Source organism: Elephas maximus, chromosome 7 (assembly GCF_024166365.1).
Source record: "Elephas maximus indicus isolate mEleMax1 chromosome 7, mEleMax1 primary haplotype, whole genome shotgun sequence".
Taxonomy (NCBI): Eukaryota; Metazoa; Chordata; class Mammalia; order Proboscidea; family Elephantidae; genus Elephas; species Elephas maximus.
Genome location: NC_064825.1, coordinates 71,993,447 through 72,018,307, shown reverse-complemented (window position 1 = coordinate 72,018,307; position 24,861 = coordinate 71,993,447). Strand labels below are relative to the sequence as shown.

The window sequence follows — 24,861 nt, the reverse complement described above, 5'->3', positions numbered from 1 at the left end:
AAAGATCATTTCATCTGCCATTCTACTTATAGTATTGATCACTCTTTTTTTCATTCTAATGAAGTAAGACGCTCTCTATTTTGAAACCTGCATAGACGGAAATTCTATGGTCTTCTCTGGTTATATGTTTAGATAATTAACACCAGGAAGTTCTTTATGTCAAATATGTGCATCTCAGTCTATTTTCTCTTGTTTTCATTTTAAGAAAAAACGGAAATAGACATTCTTCTTCATCTGAATGATAGACCTTTATGTGTGAAGACCAAAATTAAGCTTTGAAATTTGTTTCCTGAATCTTTCCCTTGAAGTCTTATTTCCTAAAGTAGTTGTGTGACCTTGAAAAAATTATGCAGCCTCAATGTCTCTAAGCCTCAATTAAAAATTTGGATTGTGCTAGTATTTATCCCATAGGGTTGTTGAGAAGATTAAGTTCACAGATACTATGTATGAAAGTGTGTAGAATAGTACTGGATAACTGTGTTAGGGTAAATTGACAGTAGTTATATGATCAGTAGTAGAACTTTGGCATTAGAAGGGTCCTCAATTCTTTTATATTATATAGAACTCCTCAGTTTTTGAAGTGTTTTATATTCATTGCCTCATTCAGTAAGAGGTATGCCAGGCAGACAACCTTACCAGCCGCACTGTCTAACTTCCCACTTGATATGAGTAAGTATTTCAATTGGGAGGGAGGGAGGGTGGGAGAGGGGTATTCACTAATTAGATAGTAGATAAGAACTACTTTAGGTGAAGGGAAAGACAGCACACAATACAGGGGAGGTCAGCACAATTGGACTAAACCAAAAGCAAAGAAGTTTCCCGAATAAACTGGGTGCTTCGAAGGCCAGCATAGCAGGGGCAGGGGTCTGGGGACCATGGTTTCAGGAGACATCTAAGTCAGTTGGCATAATAAAATCTATTAACAAAACCTTCTGCATCCCACTTTTAAGAGTGGCGTCTGGGGTCTTAAACGCTAGCAAGCAGCCATCTAAGATGCATCAATTGGTCTCAACCCACCTGGATCAAAGGAGAATGAACAACACCAAGGACACAAGGTGATTACCAGCCCAAGAGACAGAAAGGGCCACATGAACCAGAGACTACATCATCCTGAGACCAGAAGAACTAAATGGTGCCCAGCTACAACCGATGATTGCCCTGACAGGGAACACAACAGAGAACCCCTGAGGCAGCAGGAGAGCAGTGGGATACAGACCCCAAATTCTCATAAGACCAGACTTAATGGTGTGACTGAGACTGGAAGGACCCTGGTGGTCATGGCCCCCAGACCTTTTGTTGGCCCAGGACAGGAACTATTCCCGAAGCCAACTCTTCAGACATGGACTGGACTGGACAATGGGTTGGAGAGGGATGCTGGTGAGGAGTGAGCTTCTTGGATCAGGTGGATGCTTGAGACTATGTTGGCATCTCCTGCCTGGAGGGGAGATGAGAGGGTGGAGGGGGTTAGAAGCTGGCAAAATGGACACAAAAAGGGGGAGTGGAGGGAGAGAGCGGGCTATCTTATTAGGGGGAGAGTAGTTGGGAGTGTGTAGCAAGGTGTATATGGGTTTTTGTGTGAGACTGACTTGATTTGTAAACTTTCACTTAAAGCACAATAAAAATTATTAAAAAAAAATTTCAGTTGGGTTTTGTTTCAGGATATCTTTCACTCCGAACAAAGCTTGTATGTCATAAATCAGGGTTGTCTTTTCAGCTCTCTTATTTTGCAATCTCTTCTTGATAATGTCAGTGCTCATTTATTTTATCTTCATAGTTACTTTCAGAGCCAAGTTATTACTGTATTTTCCATTCATCAATGTAAATGGATAATACCATGCTTATTCCCTGTTCCCTGTTGGTGTTGAGTCAATTACGACTCATAGCGACCTTATAGGACAGATAGAGTAGAACTGCCCCATAGAGTTTCCAAGGAGCGGCTGGTAGATTTGAACTGCCGACCTTTTTGATTGGCAGCCATAGCTCTTAACCACTGTGCCACCAGGGCTCCATGCTTATTAGAAGCACGAAACATCGGTTATGTATGTCTTTGATTAATAAAAATTAGAAAATAATTTAATTATTATAAGTACGGCTGGTTTGATAGCAAAATCTTTCAAAATATGAGGTTCGTACCAAAAACAAAAAGCAAAAAAACAAAAAACCAAACCCGTTGTCACTGAGTCAATTTCTTCTCATAGCAACCCTATAGGACAGAGTAGAACTGCCCCATAGGGTATCCAAGGAGTGACTGGTGGAGTCAAGTCACTGACATTTTGGTTAGCAGCCTGAGCTCTTAACCACTGAGCTACCAGGGCCCCCAGGGTTCATAAGGGAGAGTTAATAAAATAATCTTGATAATGAAAAGCTTAGAATATCACTTGATGATATGATTTCAAAGATAAAAATGCATGGTCCTAGTGAGGAGGTGTAAATAGGAGCTAATTACTATAATGGAGTTATGTCAGGGAAAGTTTCTAGAAGGAGGTGGCCTTTGAGTTGTGATTTAAAGGATGTTTAGAAATAGGCTATTTGAGGTAATGCCCTGAAGAGCATTGGACATGTGGGAACATTTGATAGCATTGCTGATTATTCTGTAGCTTTTTAATTTATTTTTTATTGTAGTTTAGATGAAGGTTTACAGAGCAAACTAGCTTCTCATTAAACAGTAAATATATTGTTTTATGACATTGGTTAACAACCCCTCGACATGTCAACCCTCTCCGTTCTCAACCCTGGGTTCCCTATTACCAGCTTTCCTGTCCCCCTTCCTGCCTTGCAGTCCCTGCCCCAGGGCTGGTACACCCCTTTAGTCTTGTTTTAATCCATGGGCCTGTCTAATCTTTGGCTGAAGGGTGAACCTCAGGAGTGACTTCATTACTGAGCTAAGAGGGTGTCTGGAGGCCATACTCTCAGGGTTTCTCCAGTCTCTGTCAGGCCAGTGAGTCTGGTCTTTCTTTCTGAGTTGGAATTTTGTTCTACGTTTTTCTCCAGCTCTGTCCGGGACCCTCTACTGTGATCCCTGTCAGAGCAGTAAGTGGTGGTAGCCAGGCACCGTCTAGTTGTACTGGACTCAGTCTGGTGGAGGCCATGGTAGATGTGGTCCATTAGTTCTTTGGACTAATCTTTCCCCTGTGTCTTTAGTTTTCTTCATTCCCCCTTGCTCCCAAAGGGGTGAGACCACTAGAGTATCTTAGGTGGCCGCTCACAGGCTTTTAAGACCCTGGATGCTACTCATCAAAGTGGAATGTAGAACATTTTCTTTATAAACTATGTTATTCCAGTTGAGCTAGATGTTCCCCGAGACCATAGTCCCCATAGCCCTCAGCCCAGTAATTCAGTCCCTCAGGGAGTTTGGATGTGTCTATGGAACTTCTATGACCTTGCCTTGTACAAGTTGTGCTGGCTTCCCCAGTATTGTACACTATCTTACCCTTCACCAGAGTTACCACTTGTCTATTGTCCATTTAGTGTTTTTCCATCCCCACCCCTCCACTCTCTTGTAACCATCAAAGATAGTTTCTTTTTGTGTGTAAACCTTTTTGTGAGTTTTTATAGTAGTGGTCTCATACAGTATTTCGCCTTTTATGATTGACTTATTTCACTCAGTGTAATGTCCTCCGGATTCATCCATGTTATAAGATGCTTCATAGATTCATTGTTGTTCTTGATCATTGCATAATACTCCATTGTGTGTATGTACCATGGTTTGATTATCCATTCATCTGTTGATGGGCATCTAGATTGTTTCCATCTTTTTGCTATTGTGAACAATGCTGCAATGAATATGGGCGTGCATATATCTATTCGTGTGATGACTCTTATTTCTCTAGGATATATTCCTAGGAGTGGGATTGCTGGATCATATGGTTTTTCTATTTCTAGTTTTCTAAGGAAGCACAATATCATTTTCCAAAATGGTTGTATCATTTTGCATTCCCACCAGCAGTGCATAAGAGTTCTGATCTTCCTGCAAGCCTCTCCAACATCTGTTATTTCCTGTTTTTTTGATTTGTGCCAGTAATGCCGGGGTGAGATGGTGTCTCATTGTGGTTTTGATTTGCATTTCTCTAATGGCTAGTGACCACAAGCATTTCTTCACGTGTTTGTTAGCTGCATGAATGTCTTCTTTGGTGATGTGTCTGTTCATTTCCTTTGCCCATTTTTTAATTGGATTATTTGTCTTTTTGTTGTAGAGGTGTTGGATTTTCCTATAGATTTTAGAGATTAGACCTTTGTTGGATTCGTAATAGCCAATTTTTCCCCCCAAGTCTGTAGGTTCTGTTTTTACTCTTTTGGTGAATTCTTTTGATGAGCATAAGTGTTTAAATTTTATAAAATCCTGGTTATCTGGCTTATCTTCTGGAGTTTGTGTGTTGTTAGTTATGGTTTGTATTCTGTTAATGCCGTGTATTAAGGCCTCTAGCATTGATCCTATTTTTTCTCCTATGATCTTAATAGTTTTTTCCTTTATATTTAGGTCTTTGATCCATTTTGAGTTAGTTTTTGTATGTGGTGTGAGGTATGGGTCCCGTTTCATTTTTTTGCAGATGGACATCCAGTTTTGCCAGCACCATTTGTTAAAAAGACTATCTTTTCCCCATTTGATGGACTTTGGGCCCTTGTTGAAGATCAGATGACTGTAGGTGGATGGATTTACACCTGGGTTCTCAATTCCGTTTCATTGGTTGGTGTATCTGTCGTTGTACCAGTACCAGGCTGTTTTGACTACTGTAGCTGTATAATGGGTTCTGAGGTCAGAAGTCGCAAGTCCTCCTACTTTTTTCTTCTTCAGTAGTGCTTTACTTATCGGGGACCTCTTTCCTTTCCATATAAAGTTAATGATTAGTTTTTCCATCTCTTTAAAGAATGTCGGTATTTGGATTGGGATTGCGTTGTATTTTTGATTGCTTTGGGTAGAACTGTCATTTTTATAATGTTAAGTCTACCTATCCATGAGCACGGTATGTTTTCCCATTTATGTAGATCTCTTTATTTTCTTGCAGTAGTGTTTTGTCGTTTTCTTTGTATAGGTCGTTTACATCCCTGGTTAGATATATTCCTAAGTATTTTATTTTTTAAGGGCTATTATAAATGGCATTGTTTTCCTGATTTCCTTTTTTTCACTCTTTATTGGTGTATAGGAATCCAAGTGATTTTTGTATGTTTACGTTGTATCCTGTCACTCTGCGGAGTCCTTCTATTTCAGTAGTTTTCTCATGGAGTCTTGGGTTTTCTATGTATAGCATCATATCATCTGCAAATAGGGATAGTTTTACTTCTTCATTACCAATTCGAATGCCTTTTATATCTTTTTTGCCTTATTGCTCTAGCTAGGACTTCCAGCACAATGTTAAATACAAGTGGTGATAAAAGGCATCCTTGTCTTGTTTCTGTTTTCAAGCGAAATGTTTTCAGACTCTGTCCATTAAGAATAAGGTTAGCTGTTGGTTTTGTATATATGCTCTTTATCACGTTGAGGAATTTCCCTCCTATACCTATTTTATTGAGAGTTCTTATCAGGAATGGGTGTTGGACTTTGTGGAATGCCTTTTCTGCATCAATTGAGATAAATAAAATCTTTTATTTATGTGGTAGATTACATTGATTGATTTTCTAATGTTGAACCACCTTGCATATCTGGTAGGAATCCTACTTGGTTGTGGTGGTTTTTTTTTTTTGTTGTTGTTGTTATACTGCTGTGTTCTATTGGCTAGAATTTTGTTGAAAATTTTTGCATCTGTATTCATGAAAGACACTGGTCTGTAATTTTCTTTTTTTGTGGTGTCTTTGCCTGGTTTTGGTATCAGGGTTATGCTGGCTTCATAGAGTGAATTTGGGGGTATCTGTTCCTTTCCTATAGCTATGAGTCGGAATCGACTCGACGGCACTGGGTTTGGGTTTTTGATTTTGGTTCCTTTTCTATGTTCTGAAATAGTTTGAGTAGTACTGGTGTAAGTCTTCTCTGAATGTTCACTAGAATTCTCCAGTGCAGCCATCTGGGCCAGGGCCTTTTTTTTTGTTGGGAGTTTTTTTTTTTTTTTTAATTACCTTCTCAATATCTTCTCTCATTATAGGTCTCTTCAGATTTTCAACATCATTTTTTGTTAGTTTGGGTGGGTAGTGTGTTTTAGAAATTTTTGTATTTCGTCTAGGTTTTCAAATTTGCTGGAGTATAGTTTTTCATAATATTCTATTATGATCCTTTTTTATTTTAGTTGGGTCTGTTGTAATGTCCCCCACTTCATTCCTTATTTGGTTTATTTGCATCCTCTCCTGTTTTTCTTTTGTCACTTTGGCCAGTGGTTTGTCGAATTTTGATCCTTTCAAAGAACCAAGTTTTGGTTTTGTTGATTCTTTCTATGTCTTTTTCATTTATTTCTGCTCTGATTTTTATTATCCTTTCTTTGGGCTTTTTTTTTTTTTTTTTACTGTTCTCTTTCTGCTTGTTTGAGTTGTATAGCTAATGTTTTGGTTTTGTCCCTTTCTTCTTTTTTGATGTGTGCATCTATTACTATAAATTGACCTCTGAGTGCTTGGTTTGCTGTGTCTCAAAGGTTTTGGTATGATGTGTTTTCATTCTCATTGGATGCTGGAATTTTTTGATTCTGTCTTTAATTTATTCTATTATCCAGTGGTTTTATTCAATTTCCGTGTAATTGATTTTTTTTTTCTTGCTCTTCCTATTGTTAATTTCTACTTTGATGACATTGTGATCAGAAAAGATACTTTGTATTATCTCAATGCTTTGGATTTTGTTGAGGGTTGCTTTGTGGCCTAAGATGTGGTCCCTTCTGGAGTACGTTGCTTGTGCATTGGAAAAGAATGTGTACTTTGCAGCTGTTGGGTAGAGTGTTATATATATGTCTATGAGGTCAAGCTGGCTGATTGTGGCCTTTAGATCTTCTGTATCTTTGTTGAGTTTCTTTGTACATGTTCTGTCCTTCACTGAGAATGGTGTGTTGAAGCCTCCTGTTATTATTATGGAACTGTTGATTTCTTTTGTCAGTGCTGTTAGAGTTTGTTTTATGTATTTTGGAGCCCTGTCATTGGGTGAGTAGATATTTATTATGGCTATGTCTTCATGATTAATCATCCCTTCAGTCATTATATAATGCCTTTGTTTTTAACGGTGGATTTTATTTTAAGGTCTATTTTATCTGAGATTGGCAATGCCACTCCTGCTCTTTTTTGATAGCTGTTTGCTTAATATATTTTTTCATACTTTGATTATTAATTAATTTGTTCTTGTATCTAAGGTGTGTCTGTTGTAGATGGTATATTGATGGATCCTGTTTTTTTAATCCATTCTGTCACTCATTTTCTCTTTATGAGTACATTTAGGCCATTTACATTCAGTGTAATTATTGATAGGTGTGAGTTTATTGCTGTCATTTTGTAGTACTTTTTAATTTTTTTTTATGGTGCGGACATTTCCTTTGTTTCATTTCCTCTCTGGTGCTGAATTCCTTTTGTTTGTGGATTTTTTTTTCTTTTCTTTTAATTTACAGATTTTGTTTTCACTGAGGCTTTGTTTTTCTCCTTTATTTTGATAAGTAGGTTTCTTAACTTTCTTTGTGGTTACCTTGGTTCAAATCTTCCTAGGTTCGAACCAGCCTTTTATTACTTGGTATCGCTTGCCTTCCTCTCCATTAGAAAATTCTATACCTACACCTCTTTTGTTGTTCTGTTTTTGTCATTTACAGATTAACCTCTCTGCTTCTCTGTTGTAAATCTTTTAGTTTCGAATAGTCTTTGAGAGTTCATTTTCTAGGTTGGTATCTAGCTGGTCTGATCTTGCGTTCTAGATTCAGGCTGTTGTCTGATGTTGCTTTTTCTCAAACTGAAGGGCTTCTTTTAATAATTCTTGTAAGCTTCATTTGACTTTTACATTTTCCCTTAATTTCTGTTTATCTGGAGATATCCTAATTTCACTATCATATTAGAACAAGAGTTTTGCAGGATATATTATTCTTTGTTGGCAATTTCTTTTTTTCAAGGTTTTATGTGTGTCATCCCATTGCCTTCTTGCCTGCATGGTTTCTCCCGAGTAATCAGAGTTTAGTCTTATTGTTGCCCTGCCGTATGTGACTTTTTGTTTTTCTTAAGCTGATCTCAGGATTCTTTCTTTGTCTTTGGTTTTAGTGAGTGTGATTATATGCTTTGGTGATTTCTTTTGGGGTCTATCCTATATGGGGTTCATTGAGCTTCTTGGATGGTCAGCTTTTCATCTATCATGATATTAGGGAAGTTTTCTGTCAGCAGTTTTTCAGTGATCCTCTCTGTGTTTTCCATTTCCCCCTGTTCTGGGACTCTGATCACTTCCAGATTTTTGGTTTGGATTGTATCCCACATAATTCTCAGGGTTTCTTAATTTTTCTTCATTCTTTTTTTCTGCTTTTTCCTCAAATTGGTGTTCAAGTATTTGTCTTCAATTTTGTTGATCCTGTCTTCTACTGTTTCAAACCTGCTCCTCAGACCTTCTATAACACTGTCTATTTCTGAAATCTTTTTTATCTTTTGGATTTCTATTTGTTGTTGTGTATGATTTCTAGTTGTGAATTTATTTTGACATTTTGTTCCTGTATTATTTTCCTGAATTGTTGCATTTTTGTCTGTATTTTCCATGATTTTGTCTGCCTTTTCCATGGATTTGTCTATTTTTCCTCATTTTTGTCTGCTTCTTGCTTCAACTCTTGGATAGCTCTGAATATTAGAGATTTGAATTCCCTATCAGGCAGATTTTTTTTTTTTTTTTTTATCAGGCAGTTCTGGTGTCTTCTACTGGAAAGTCATCTGGTATTCTATTTTGGACACCTACTGGAACCATACTGTCCTTTTTTTTTTTTTTTAATGTGTTTTGGTATTGTTTCCTGTCTTCAGGACATTCAGAAATTACTTTCTTTGTTTAATGATTGTAGATTTGTTTATTTCATCCTACTTTTTTGTTTTATTTGGTTATGTCTGAGCAGTGGGCTGTGCGTTCTTTGTTGTATGCTCGTCTGTGGGCATGATAATTTTCACCTCCTTGTCTGACGGGCAGGGCCAGTCATTCAGCTGTGGTGCAGCAGGGCAGGTCGAGCTGAAGGGGAGGGGCTGGGATGGGTTGTTTGTAGCATATACTGGGGCTGACAGGGCAGGCCTGGGGTCAGTGCAGGGCAGGTTCCGGTAGGCCATGCTTGTGCTTCTCGGGGGTACAATGTTCAGTGCACAATGAAGATAGGCAAGAGGGAGAGAGGAGGTTGTGATGTGTGGAGCTAAGTGGGTATGCGAAAGAAGAGAAAGAGGAGAGAGGAACAGGAACAACAAAAAAAAAGAAAACCCCCCCAAATTGCTGAGGGAGTCTGCCATTGGAGTGGAGAGATGAGAATCTGAGAAATGAAGAAAGGCAAAAAGGAAAAGAGAAAAGAAAATCAATCAATCAATCAAAAAAAAAAAAATGCCCCCAGGGATTCCACCTGTGACTGGGGAAGTTACTCCCAGGCCTCAAAGACACGGCTTGCCTAGAAGGGTTGGAGATGGCACAGTGCACCAGGTATTCAGGAGACAGGAAAAGAAGGAAAGTAGAGAGAGATGAAAAACTGAGAAAGGAAGCAAAACAAAAAAAACAAGAAGAAAAAATAATAGAAAACAAAAATAAATAAAGAAAACAAGAAATGTACCCAGGGATCCCACCGGCATGAGATTCACGGACCGGGGAAGTGGTTCCTAAGCTGTGCAGCGCAGCCTGGCTAGAAGGAGTGGAGATTGCACACAGCTCCAGGTATTCAGGAGGTAGGAAAAGATGGTAAGTAGAGAGTGATGAGAAACTGAGAAATGAAGAAAAAAAGGAAAAGAGAAAAAGCAAGCAAACAAACAAAGAAAGGCCCCAGGGATTCCCCCAGTGTGGTGGTGCAAACTGGGAAAGTAGTTCCTCTAGCCAAGTGGTGCTTCGCAGCCTGTCAAGAAGAAATGAAGATGGCATACAGAGCCAGGTGTTCAAGAGAAAGGAAGGGGATGAGGTGTGAGAGAGGGAAGAAACCCAAAGAAGCCAAAAAAAGCAACACGGGCAACAAAGAAATGGCACTGAAGTAGCTAGCCAGTGTAGGCAGGGTGAATCCAAGTGGCAAGGAGCTGGCATCTCCCTGGCCTAGCGACTGCAGTCTGCTGGGAAGCGGCAGAGACCAAACGGGGAAGAAGGGTGGGGGGTGGGAAAGCGTGTATCATGGGTTACTAAGTGCTCTGTCTCCTGCTGGGAGCTCTGTGAAGCTGTTTTCCTGTACTCTCTGTCCACTGATCTCCAACAGGAGTGCAAGATGGTGAATCTGTGCTGCATTAGCTGATAAGAGACCTCCATTCCATATCTCTCCTTGCTACCTGTTCTCAGTCAGTTTTATTCCATTTGTTGCTTGGTTGAGTTCTTTATCTCTTCTTTTGATGCTTAGGGTTCCAGGATTGATGTTTGTCTCTTTTTTACTTAATTTTTCGGATCTTTGCTGTGGAGGGACCGAGTGCTGCTTCCATCTATAGTGCCATCTTGGCTCTACCCCTTTTCTGTAGCTTTGACACTGAATTGTCTCACACTTGTCTCTGTGGCTCCTAGAAAGGCTGTGTCTGTCAGTGACTGTGATGTGACCATAGGAGAGCAGCTTAACCACTGCACTTCTTTTTCTTAGCTTAGTTTTGTGGTCAGAGACATTGTGAGTACATTTTAAGGGTATAGAGGAATCTTTCAAATTATTTTTTTTCAAATATGTCAACTAAATATAAAAATTGGCACTGGTAGCTTATTAATATATGAAAGAGGCCCTTGTGGTATAGCGGTGAAGCACTCGGCTGCTAACTGAAAGGTTGGTGGTTTGAACCCACCAGCAGCTCCATGGGAGAAAGATATGGCAATCTGGTTTTGTAAAGATTTACAGCCTTGAAACCCTATGGGGCAGTTCTGTTCTGCCCTGTAGGGGTGTTATGAATTGGAATCACCTTGACGGCAACAGGTTTGATTTGGTTTTGGTTATTAATATATGAACTGGTGATCAGAACTACGAATTAATAACATCTTATATCTTGAAGTATAAAATCTCATTTAAAAAATTAAATGGGCAAGCATGTTCTTAAGGAAAGAGCTATATCTGGCAGTTTTTAGATCTGGGTGTTACTTCTGAGTTTCTCTATTTGTTGTAGGTCTGTAAGTGCCTCACATTTGTAACTAAGCTTTTCCAATTGTAAAGTTGAGATATTTCATAACTTAGTTTTTATTGAGTTATAATGTGAAAATAAATTAATTCTTGGAGTGATTCAGACTCTTAGGAAGAAATATAGGTTTTTATTATACAATGATGACAGTGAAACAGCAGTAACAGAAGCAGGAGCAGCAGCAATCTCTCTCTACTCTTGATAACGTTAAAATAGGGAAGCTAAATCTGTTCTTTTTAGTTCTGTAATCTGGAAACCCATATTTCCTAATAACTTTTTGAATGCCTTTTCTCTGAGCCCACAAGCCTTCTTTCTGTTTCTGGTTTGAAAGCTCTCTGGTGTTTGATAACTCGTTTTTCCAAATTAAACATAACTCGACGGCATTGGGTGGTGGTATAGACATTTTGCAGCTTATATGGCTTTGTGGAGCCCTGGTGGCACAATGGTTAAGAGCTTGCTAACCAAAAGGTTGGCGGTTTGAAGCTACCAGCTGCTCCTTGGAGACCCTCTGGGGCAGTTCTTCTCTGTCCTATAGGGTTGTTATGAGTTGGAATTGACTTGATGGCAATGGTTTTTTTTTTTTTTTTTTTTATGGCTTTGTGACATAATCAGTTTCTGAAAAGTGGTTGGTGGTCACGTAGGATAGAGAAGTTATGGCCCTGGTTTCCAGTGACCTTAATCTGTTGTTTTCCTTACCACTTCTTTGGCATGCAGGAAATATGAAAAGATAATGAAAGAAGGGCTCCAAAGCTGAGAAAAGGAGGGAAAAAAAGATGAATGTTATGTAGAACAGTTTAAAAATAACACTATAGTCATATTACATTAGTTTTGATGATTTTAAGAACTTTTTTTGTAGGATGTTTAGTTGAGTTTAATAAAAAAGCAAAATCCTAAACAAAAAGAAAATAAAAAATTAAAGAATATAGTAGTTCTACAAATTTTAAACAACTTGGAATGCGGCATATTAATTAACTGAATCTCAGAAACATTTTAAAGTCTTGAGTCTGAAGACTTAAATCTATGTTGGAGGAAAGCCTGTTTTTTAATTTCTTAGTTGTAGTCCTTTCCCAATATAAAAATGCATTGTGAAAGTGGATAGATCAGAGATAAAAAAAATGAATTCTAACCCTGGACCCCCTAAAATAGTATACTGTAAAATAGTATAAAGTCATATTTAAGGTTTAATCTTCATAATATCCTTAGGTATAATTAAAGGAAATTGTCAGCTTTTCTGACAAACTTTTGAAGATAACAGTATGTTCAGAGAATGCCCCCATTTGTGAAAACATACTTTGTGTATAGGCTTGTGTGTTTTATGGATATGTTAAGGAAGGATCATGGGTACTGAATACTTTTTGTGTTTTAAATCGTATGGTGTTTTATAATAGGCTTATTCTACATATGCAGTGGCAGGGAAAGAATGAAAAATAGCTTGGCTTGTAATTATGACACCGTGGACCTTTTTCCAAAGCACTATTCATAATTAGCTGTGTCTCAGTTGTAAAGTTTTGTGTTTAATTTCTTCATTATGTACATACTGAAAACTGATGAATATTTTTCAGGAGCTGTGTGAAGAGTATACCTCTTCATATTGTGTGTTAATATGTTTCTTTTGGATTTTCTTAGCACCACTTTCACACCTTTGGGTTGTTACTCTTCTTCCCATTTTATCTGTGCATACAATAGTTTCCATAATTAAAAATCTTATAATCAAATAGGAAACCCTGGTGGCATAGTGCTTAAGAGCTACAGCTGCTAACTAAAAGTTCAGCAGTTCGAATCCACCAGGTGCTCCTTGGAAACTCTGTGGGGCAGTTCTACTCTGTCCTGTAGGGTTGCTATGCGTCAGAATTGACTCGATGGCAACGAGTTATGATAATCAAATAGAACATTTGTTTCAATGTTTTTTTAAATTTTATGAGGCTATGATATAGTTTTTAGTTTTGCTTATTTAATAAGTTTATATCTGAGATAATTTTAAAATTGTTGTCATTGTTATGTGCCATCGAGTTGGCTCCAACTCATAGCGACCCCATGCACAATGGGATGAAACACTGCCTGGTCCTGAGCCATCCTTACAATTTTTGTTATGCTTGAGCTCATTTTTGGAGCCACTGTGTCAGTTTACCTCATTGAGGGTCTTCCTCTTTTCTACTGACCCTGTACTTTGCCAAGCATGATGTCCTTCTCCAGGGACTGATCCCTCCTGACAACATGTCCAAAGTATGTAAGATGCAGTCTTGCCATCCTTGCTTTTAAGGAGCATTCTGGTTGTATTTCTTCTAAGACAGATTTGTTCGTTCTTTTGGCAGTCCACGGTACATTCAATACTCTTCGCCAACGCCACAATTCAAAGGCGTCAATTCTTCTTTGGTCTTCCTTATTCATTGTCCAGCTTTCACATGCATATGATGTGATTGAAAATACCATGGCTTGGGTGAGGCACACCTTAGTCTTCAAGGTGACATCTTTGCTCTTCAACACTTTAAAGAGGTCCTTTGCAGCAGATTTACCCAATGCAATGCGTCTTTTGATTTCTTGACTGCTGCTTCCATGGATGTTGATTGTGGATCCAAGTAAAATGAAATCCTTGACAACTTCAATCTTTTCTCCATTTATCATGATGTTGCTCATTGGTTCAGTTGTGAGGATTTTTGTTTTCTTTAGGTTGAGGTGCAATCCATACTGAAGGCTGTGGTCTTTGATCTCCATTAGTAAGTGCTTCAAATCCTGTTCACTTTCAGCAAGGAAGATTGTGTCATCTGCATAATACAGGTTGTTAATAAGTCTTCCTCCAATCTCGATGCCCTGTTCTTCCTATAGTCCAGGTTCTTCTATTATTTGCTCAGCATACAGATTGAATAGGTATGGTGAAAGAATACAACCCTGACACACACTTTTCCTGACTTTAAACCAATCGGTATCCCCTTGTTCTGTCTGAACAACCGCCTCTTGATCTATGTAAAGGTTCTAGATGAGTACAATTAAGTGTTCTGGAATTCCCATTCTTGGAAATGTTATCCATAGTTTGTTATGATCCACACAGTCAAATGCCTTTGCATAGTCAATAAAACACAGGTAAACATCCTTCTGGTATTCTCTGCTTTCAGCCAGGATCCATCTGACATCAGCAATGATATCCCTGGTTCCACGTCCTCTTCTGAAACCGGTCTGAATTTCTGACAGTTCGCTGTTGATATACTGATGCAGCCGTTTTTGAATGATCTTTAGCAAAATTTTGCTTGCGTGTGATATTAATGATATTGTTCTATAATTTCCACATTCGGTTTGATCACCTATCTTGGAAATAGGCATAAATATGGATATGTTCCAGTCAGTTGGCCAGGAAGCTCTCTTTGGCTTAGACAAGTGAGCACCTCCAGCGCTGCATCCGTTTGTTGAAACATCTCAATTGATATTCCATCAGTTCCCGGAGCCTTTTTTTCGCCAATGCCTTCAGAGCAGGTTTGACTTCTTCAGTGCCATCGGTTCCTGATCATATGCCACCTCTTGAAATGGTTGAATATCGATTAATTCTTTTTGGTATAATGACTCTGTGTATTCCTTCCATCTTCTTTTGATGCTTCCTGTGTCGTTTAATATTTTCCCCATAGAATCCTTCACTATTGCAACTCAAGGCTTGAGTTTTTTCTTCAGTTCTTTCAGCTTGAGAAACACTGAGCATGTTCTTCTCTTTTGGTTTTCCATCTCCAGCTCTTTGCAGATGTCATTATAATACTTTACTTTGTCTTCTCGAGAGGCCCTTTGAAATCTTCTGTTCAGTTTTTTACTTCATCAATTTTTCCTTTTGCTTTAGCTGCCCAACATTTGAGAGCAAGTTTCAGGTCTCTTCTGACATCCATCTTGGCCTTTTCTTTCTTTCCTGTCTTTCCAATGACCTCTTGCTTTCTTCATGGATGATGTCCTTGATGTCATTCTACAACTCGTCTGGTCTTCGGTCGCTAGTGTTGAATGCCTCAGATCTATTCTTGAGATGGTCTCTAAATTCAGGTGGGATATACTCAAGGTCATATTTTGGCTCTTGTGGACTTGCTCTGATTTTCTTCAGTTTCAGCTTGAACTTGTATATGAGCAATTGATGGTCTGTTCCACAGTCGGCCCCTGGCCTTGTTCTGACTGATGATATTGAGCTTTTCCACATCTCTTTCCACAGATGTAGTCAATTTGATTTCTGTATGTTCCATCTGGTGAGGTCCATGATGATACTGAGCTTTTCCACATCTCTTTCCACAGATGTAGTCAATTTGATTTCTGTATGTTCCGTCTGGTGAGGTCCATATGTATAGTTGCCGTTTATGTTGGTGAGAGAAGGTATTTGCAATGACGAAGCTGTTGGGTCTTGCAAAATCCTGTCATTCGATCTCTGGCATAGTTTCTATCACCAAGGCCATATTTTCCAACTACTGATCCTTCTCCTTTGTTTCCAACTTTTGCATTCCAATTGCCAGTAATTATCAATGCGTCTTGATTGCATGTTCGATCAGTTTCAGACTGCAGCAGCTGGTAAAAGTCTTCTATTTCTTCGTCTTTAGCCCTAGTGGTTGGTGCATAAATTTGAATAATAGTCGTATTAACTGGTCTTCTTTGTAGGCATATGGATATTATCCTATCACTGACAGCATTGTACTTCAGGATAGATCTTGAAATGTTCTTTTTGACAATGAATGCAGCACCATTCCTCTTCGAGTTGTCATTCCCAGCATAGTAGGCTATATGATTCTCCAATTCAAAATGGCCAATACCAGTCCATTTCAGCTCACTAATGCCTAGGATATCGATGTTTTTGCGTTCCATTTCATTTTTGACGATTTCCAATATTCCTAGATTCATACTTTGTACATTCCAGGTTCCGATTATTAATGGATATTTGCAGCTGTTTCCTCTCATTTTGAGTCGTGCCACATCAGTAAATGAAGGTCCCGAAAGCTTTACTTTATGGACGTCATTAAGGTCGACTCTACTTTGAGAAGGCAGCTCTTCCCCAGTCATCTTTTGAGTGCCTGCCAACCTGGGGGGCTCATCTTCCAACACTGTACCAGAGAATGTTGCACTGCTATTCATAAGGTTTTCACTGGCTAATGCTTTTCAGAAGTAGACTGCCGGGCCCTTCTTCCTAGTCTGTCTTAGTCTGGAAGCTCAGCTGAAACCTGTCCTCCATGGGTGACCCTGCTGGTATCTGAGTACTGGTGGCATAGTTTTCAGCATCACAGCAACACGCAAGCCCTCACAGTAAGACAAATGACAGACACATGGGGGAATTTTAAAATAGAGATAATAAATTTAGCAAGGGGATATTAAATTATTTGATCATCTCAAATTGTCTCACATAAAGCCTCCATTTAGTTAAGTGTGTTGCTATTGCATCTTAAAAGGTAAATATGTTTGATGATTAAGAAAACGTTTGAGTCTTATCACCTAGTAGGACTATATAGTTGAAATCCTCCATGCACAGTTGTGGAGAATGTAGGAAACATTTTCAGTACTTAAAGTCAAAAGGGCAGAACCTAGGGTGTTTAAGGAAAGAGGGAAATAGAGATCTTAGGTGGTTTGCCTAAGGGCGACAGGAGAGTATGGTTGGTAAGGTCAGAGGGGAAGAATTCCCCTGGAAAGACAGTTTTAAGGCTTATTTGGAGAGCTTCTGACAGTTGTAGCATAGTGGTCTCCAAACTTTTGGATAGAACATAACATCAGCAAAACGTTTATGAACATGCAGTCCAGTATATGTGCACATTCATTATAAATTGTAGACCTGTACTACTGTGCTAATATATGTTATAAAAACATTTCACAAGTAGATATTAAAAAGCAAGAAGTACAGATGAAATAAATCATATTTCAAAACTATTTGTGGTCCCCCAAACTCTGTAATTGAATATACTTTGTTATTTAAAAAAAATCTTGGTTTAACACTTCGTGATGATGTGATTTAAAGGTGTGGTTCTAAGTTCAGTTTACTTTGAAACATGGTTTTGATGCTGTCACAGCTGAAAAGGGTACCTCAGAAAGAGAAATATTATCTAAATGGCAGAAATAGATCATTGATTGCACTTGCTAAATTGTGATACTAATTCTTCAATCCCATACTAAAAATATGCAAAAAATTTTGTTAAAATTTGACTAGTATCTTTCTCTGATGACAATCAGTTGTTTTGGCCAACAAAATAGAAGGTATAGCATTTTTACATTTTTAACAAGTGGGCTCAAAATCCATTGAAGCTCTTTAAAACATCATTAAACAGGTTAGAATGTTCTGCTTATGATTTTTGGAATTGAAAACAGATGAGAGTTTTTGTAGGTGATAGACACAGAATTTTTGGTAACAAAATGACCATCTGATGGAATTATTTCCAAACATATGTTTTCAAAATACTTTTTCTTAACATGAATCATTTTTGAAAAGTACTTTCTTATTTGATAAAGTATCATTACTTTGACAGATTAAGCATGTATATATGTTTGCATGTAATTATTTATGTGAATGTCTCTCCATCTGTCTATCTATCTATCCTCTATTTATCAATATCTATCTACTTGGTAACATGCAACTTACAGCGGTTTGTCATAACATAGAAGGTCAGCACATTTGCTACACTAGTTGTTTTGTGCCTTATCCTTAAGTTTGCAAACTTTGCCATGATATAAGCAACGAACCTCTGGGTGGTACAAACAATTCTCGTGGTATACTGCTCCTCTCATTTCAAAGCATTGTAAAGATTTTACTGTGTTTTACAGGTCTATTTTTAAAAGTAACAGCATCATCATGTAGTACTGGGGTTCAACTTTTTGCTGTAATAGTTTGGCTATAAATGATGTCCTTAGTGAAGTACATAGTGCTATCTGTGTAATCTTACCCTAATTTTATTTTCCTTTAGTCGAGCCAGGGCAGCTACTTCACCAGTGGTTACACTTACTCAGTTTTTCCCTAAAAAATTACTTTTATTTAAAAAAGCAATTTGCTGTTGAGATTGTATTTTCTCTGATACACATTTCAGTGGCTCACTCAGAAGTAGCAATTTGCCTATCAAATACCATAAATTGAGGCATGTTCAAATATATGTACATTCACTCATCTAAAAGGCAACATTATTTGTGGCAGTGCCACTGCACAACTCCAGAGGACATCATTCACACTGCATTCTATGTAAGTGGTTACCCCAGAGTAGTGCATTGTGACAGCTCTGATTTTTTTAGCAAGGGAGTGTATTTAAATTTGTTGCCATATTGTTTTCTGTGTACTATTGCAGTCATTTTTTTTTTTTAACTTTTATTGAGCTTCAGGTGAACATTTACAAATCAAGTCAGACTGTCACATATAAGTTTATATACACCTTACTCCGTACTCCCACTTGCTCTCCCCCTAATGAGTCAGCCCTTCCAGTCTCTCCTTTCGTGACAATTTTGCCAGCTTCCAACTCTCTCTATCTTCCCATCTCCCCTCCAGACAAGAGATGCCAACACAGTCTCAAGTGTCCACCTGATATAATTAGCTCACTCTTCATCAGCATCTCTCTCCTACCCACTGTCCAGTCCCTTTCATGTCTGCTGAGTTGTCTTCGGAGATGGTTCCTGTCCTGGGCCAACAGAAGGTTTGGGGACCATGACCGCCGGGATTCCTCTAGTCTCAATCAGACCATTAAGTCTGGTCTTTTTATGAGAATTTGGGGTCTGCATCCCACTGATCTCCTGCTCCCTCAGGGGTTCTCTGTTGTGCTCCCTGTCAGGGCAGTCATCGATTGTGGCCGGGCACCAACTAGTTCTTCTGGTCTCAGGATGATGTAGGTCTCTGGTTCATGTGGCCCTTTCTGTCTCTTGGGCTCTTAGTTATTGCAGTCATTTTTATAGCAGCGGAAAGAGCAAGTACTTTTCTAATAGCATAGGCTATTGTCTTATATAACTAAGGGCGTTCAGAAGTGGCTTCTAAATACTTGATGTTAAGTTTGGTTAAGTTTTGTAAACTACTGGATTGAGTATTGTGTGATTTTAAACATTATTGGGAAAATTACAGCAACTTAAATTTATATCTATATGCTTAGTTTTTAAATGTCTTGATGAGCATAATGGCTTCATATTCTTGTTTAACATCTCTAAGTACAATAGAGCAAGGTGCAATGTTAATGATACTAGATATAAATCTATATTTTAACTTGTCTTCTTGATAATTAAAAAAAAAAATCTTGACCTATTATTGTCAGGTCTGCTTAAATTATCATTGTTTCTATCCTGTAATGTGGCCACCAAAGAGCTACTCTAGTCATACAGGTGTCAGCTTACTCATAGTCTTGTTGTCACTAAAGCTTGTATTAATATTATCCTCAGACTGGTTTCTTTGGAAGGATCTTTTTAACCACTTGAACATTTGTTCAGGGTTAATTAAGTTAAAAACTAGGTAGTATTATCTATAATCAATCTCCCTTCTTCCCCCAGGATACTTCTGGCCCAGAATGTGACACATGAATGTTTGACATATAGACCAATTCAATCTGTGTATTAAACTTAAGTAAGTTTTTTTGTTTTAAGGATTCGTTTTTTAATTTTTTAAAATAAATACTCCTCAGTATATTTATATAATAGACACCTAGATGTGTGCACCCACTTTGGAGACCACTGGAATAGAAAGGTGAGTGGGCAAGAGAAAGTGAGGGGCTGATGAGTCAAGGAAGAAAGCATGGTTTTCAGGAATATTCTTCTGGGATAGGATCCCTCTCTAGAATGTAGCCAGTCACTGAAAACCTGGGACAGGGAGGGGGGCTACAGATTCACCAGTGTTGGGTTCAACCAAATAATCTGGAATTAAAAAAACAAAACAAAACAGTAGCATAGTTTTTTATAGGACTCTGGTATGGGAGAGGAAGCTGGCTTAACCCTTGTTTTACTTATCAAGGCAAAGTAATTGGAGTCATTTTGTTGGCTGAAGTGTCAGCGAGGTTCCATAGTTAAGTGTGTTTATCATGTTTCAGGAGAGAGGACCAAGTGGTGCATCACTATTCCCCTGAATGCCTAGGTGGGCTCTTTGTTACTTCTACACTGAGCCTTCCTTGGATTTACATACGTCAGAACAAAAGTTTGAAAAATTGAGTAAGGCATCAATCAGGGATGGTTATAAGTAAAATTTGTCTTCAGTACTCTCTCTTATTTCCCTCTTCCCCTTCTTTTCTCTAATCTGTTGGCAGAGGTGGATTAACCGGTAAGTAAGGTTCGAACAGGCTTACAGTAAGCAAGGTACTCATCACCACATCAAAGCTATGGGAAAACCTATGTGAAATTGTGCACTACACATTAGTAAGTAAACACAAATAATCCTGTGCATACCTTGCTTATTGGGTAATCCATCCCTGCCTGTTACTGTACTTCTTGGGCAGCTTGGTGTAGCAGCAGGAACCTAATTTGGGAGTTTCAGCTCTGCCTATAACTTTGGGTGATTTGGTTAAGTTATTTCTTTCTAGGAATTAGTTTCTTGGTAGAATGGGAAGTTTGATGGTCTCCAAAGAGGTTTCAGCTCTGACATCCTACTTATACTCTACTGGGATAGTGCTTTGTGCTTCCCCTTTCAACATATAACTCTCAATGAAACTTCCCTGTTCTGTGTATCAACTTCAAAGCACCATGTCCACTATGTCTTGTAAAGTGACTAATGGCTAATAAACTAATTTAATAAATGAATTCATGTTGGTGGACTCATAAACAAAAACTATAAAATATTTCCAGCTTCTTCCCTTCATTATTCCAGACAGCTTTTAATAACATACATATCCACAGTATGCTCCTGAACTGTGCTGTTGCTTTCTAACCTGAAGTGTCCAGCGAGAACTTTAGGAAGGAAGGAAGGATCAGCATCTGAAGAGTTGTGTCTGTGGAGGTTGGGCTGGATGAGATAGGCAGAGTTCTGGGGCACAGCCATCAATTCATTGCATGTGTTTGGCCAGGCTGGCAGCAGTGGTCAGTGCCAGGTTTTTTGAGTATGGTTTGTGTCACTAACAGAGTTGGCTGTCTTTGAAGTCTGCTTGTTAACCTCTTCCAGAATCTTAGAGTGCAGCTAGCGCTCAAGAGGAGGAGGATAAAGAAATCTTGAGGAATTAAAAAGGAAACAAACAGACACCTTATTTTCAGTAAGAGCTTAATTCTCTTTACTACCAGGGTTTTTAAAAGCATGTAATTTCAGGTTTTCCCATTTTCTTTTCAGTACTCATTCATTGCCACAGATGGAGGCAATATTGAGAAATTAAATGGATTCATTTAATCAAACATATATTGAGCAAATACCATGTACTAGACATATTTCTGGGTGCCTTCAGAATGTGACGATAATAATAGTACCCGTTTCATAGTTTTTGAGAGGTTTAAATCAGCTAATACACTTGGAAGAGTGCCTGATATATTGTAAGCTCTTGTTAAATATTAGTGATCATTATTATTTAATTTACACAATAACTCTGGGAGGTAGATATCACTATCCCTATTTTATAGATGAAGAAATTAAGATTTGGAGAGGAAAGATGACTTGCCCAAGGTCACATAGCTGTTAAGTGTTAGAATCATAATCTAAATTCAGATGTCCTAGCTTGAAGCCCCATGGTGTTTCTGCTATATAACATAGCTGCTTCTAAAAGGCAGGAAGCCATGAGATTTTCCCTAGATAATCTATAAGCCAAATAATCAGAAGCTTGGGTAATGAGGAGATTCAGGAGTTGAATATACTATATGATGTTGAATTTTAGTACGTGTGGTTATTAAAAGCAACCCTTGCTTTGCATTGCACAGTTAACAGATACTTGTGTGTATTGGAACTATGTCCTCACTTTGTATAGTTTTGATCCCAGCTTTACACTGCTCTGATGTCATGGCTTGATCTCAGTTACTACAGAACCGTGCAAAGTGAAGACATGGCCCCAATATACACTAGTTTCAGTTAATACCGTACAGTACAAAGTGAAGATGGAATGTACTTCTGTCAGTTCCATATTCACATACAGAAGTTCTCCAATTCTGTCATTGCAGCTTGAAGGCTATTGCTTAGATGTCAATTTAGAGCAAGACAGTATTGAAAATACTGGCCTTTTGGATCTCCTTTTGTTCCAAAAGCTTAAAAAATTCTTCTTTGAATCTTTTTTGTCCTCCTGCTACCTTAAGATTATGTTTTAAAATCTGTTTTTAGTCTTCTTTGTCAAGCATTCTGAAGTGTAGAAACCTGACTCTGATTTTATTTTTTTGACCTGTATCACCAAAAAAACCCATCACTGTTGAGTCGATTCCCACTCATAGCGACCCTAGTGGACAGAGCAGAACTGCTGCATAGGGTTTCCAAGGAGTGGCTGGCTGATTTGAACTGCTGACCTCTTGGTTAGCAGCTGAGCTCTTAACCACTGCACCACCAGGGCTCCTTGACCTGTATAGTGCTGGAGAATTAGTTTGGGATAAAGGGAGCTTGTATGACATTGTGGTTAAGGGCACCCTCTGCCATTTACTAGCAGTATGAACTTGGGTCTGTTACTTTAATCTCTTTAGGCCTCAGTTTCCTCATCTGTAAAATAGTATCTACTTCTTAGGCTTGTTTTAAGGATTAAATGAATAAATATAAGTGCTTAGAAAAGTGCCTGGCATGTAGTAGGTACCTTATAAGCATTAGCTATTATGAAAGCGAATGTCTTTGAAATTAGAATCTGGCTAAGAGTAAAGAGTAATACATTCAAAATACTTCATTGAAGGGATAAAAATGAACAGTACTAAAATATGAAATCATCGTACAATTTTCCCAACACAATGGCTCTAGTGTACTTTTGAGAGAGAATTCTAACTGTTCTTTAGTAACAGTTACTTTGAGAACCTCTTTAACTAAAAATTAACAAATTTATTGAAACTTAGAGCTCTTTGAAGAGCTGCCTCCTCAAAGTAGAGTCAACCTTAATGATGTGGATGGAGTCAAGCTTTTGGGCCCTTCATTTGCTGATGTAGAATGACTCAAAATGAGAAGAAACAGCTGCAGACATCCATTAGTAATTGAAACGTGAAATGTACAAAGTATGAATCTAGGAAAAGTAGAAGTCATAAAAAATGAAATGGAACCTGTAAAGACTGATATCCTAGTGATTAGTGAGCTGGAATGAACTGGTATTGGCCATTTTAAATCAGACAACTATATGGTCTACTATGCCGGGAATGACAAACTGAAAAGGAATGGTGTTGTGTTCTTCGTTAAAAAACATTTCAAGATCTATCCTGAAGTCCAACACTGTGAGTAATAGGATAATATCCATACACCTACAAGGCAGACCAGTTAATATGAGTGTTATTCAAATTTATGCACCGACCACTAATGCCAAAGATGAAGAAATTGAAGTTTTTTTTTAACCAACTTCTGGAGTCTGAAATTGATCAAACATACAATCAAGATGCATTGAACATTACTGGTGGTTGGAATGTGAAACAATCAGTAGTTGGAAAATACGGTCTCGGTGATAGAAACAACACAGGAGATTGCATGATAGAATTTTATAAGACCAATGACTTATTCCATACCTTTTTCTACAACATAAATGGTGACTATACACATGGACCTCACCAGATGGAAAACACAAGAATCAAGTCAACTACATCTGTGGAAAGAGATGATAGAAAAGCTCAATATCAACAGTCAGAACAAGGCTGTTGACTGATTGTGGAACAGATCATCAATTGTTCATATACAAGTTTAAGCTGAAGCTGAAGAAATTTAAAACAAGTCCACTAGAGCCAAAGTATGACCTTGGGTACATCCCACCTGAATTTGGAGACCATCTCAAGAATAGATTTGACACATTGAACACTAATGACTGAAGACCATTTGAGTTATGGGATGACATCAAAGACATTGTATATGAAGAAAGCGTAAGATCATTAAAAAGAAAGAAAAGACCAAAATGGATGTCAGAAGAGACTCTGAAACATGCTTTTGAATGTAGAGTAGCTAAGATGAATGAAAGAAATGATGAAGTAAATGAGCTGAACAGAAGATTTCAAAGGGTGGCTTGAGAAGACAAAATAAAGTATTATAATGAAATGTGCAAAGACCTGGAGCATTTCCCAAGCTGAAAGAACTGAAGAAAAAATTCAAGCCTCAAGTTGCAATATTGAAGGATTGTATGGCAAAAAATATTGAAGGATGCAGGAAACATAAAAAGAAAATGGAAGGAATACAGAGTCACTGTACCAAAATGAATTAGTTGACAGTCAGCCATTTCATGAGGTAGCGTATGATCAAGGACCAATGGTATTGAAAGAAGTCCAAGCGTCACTGAAGGCATTGATGAAAAGCAAGACTCCAGGAATTGACGAAATACTAATTGAAATGTTTCAGCAAACCGATGCAGTGCTGGAGACACTCATTCATCTATGCCAAAAAATTAGGAAGACAGCTACCTGCCCAACCAACTGGATGAGATCCATGTTTGTGTCCATTCCAAAGAAAAGTGATCCAACAGAATGTGGCAATTATGGAACAGTATCATTGACATCACATGCAAGTAAAATTTTGCTGAAGATCGTTCAAAAATTGTTGCAACAGTACATCGATGGAATTGCCAGAAGTTCAAGCCATGGAGTGAGGAATATCAGTGCTGATGTCAGATAGATTTTGGCTGAGAGCAGAGAATACCCCTCAAGCTTCCAGTGTCCTCTGGAACCAGGAGGCATCCC

General features: G+C 38.2%; 1 protein-coding gene across 18 annotated transcripts in view; it reads left to right on the top strand.

Annotated features, from left to right (window-relative positions):
* The window catches only part of SOX6 (SRY-box transcription factor 6), a 657,692-nt gene that overhangs the window by 9,746 nt on the left and 623,085 nt on the right, over nucleotides 1-24,861 (top strand). The window lies entirely within an intron of this gene.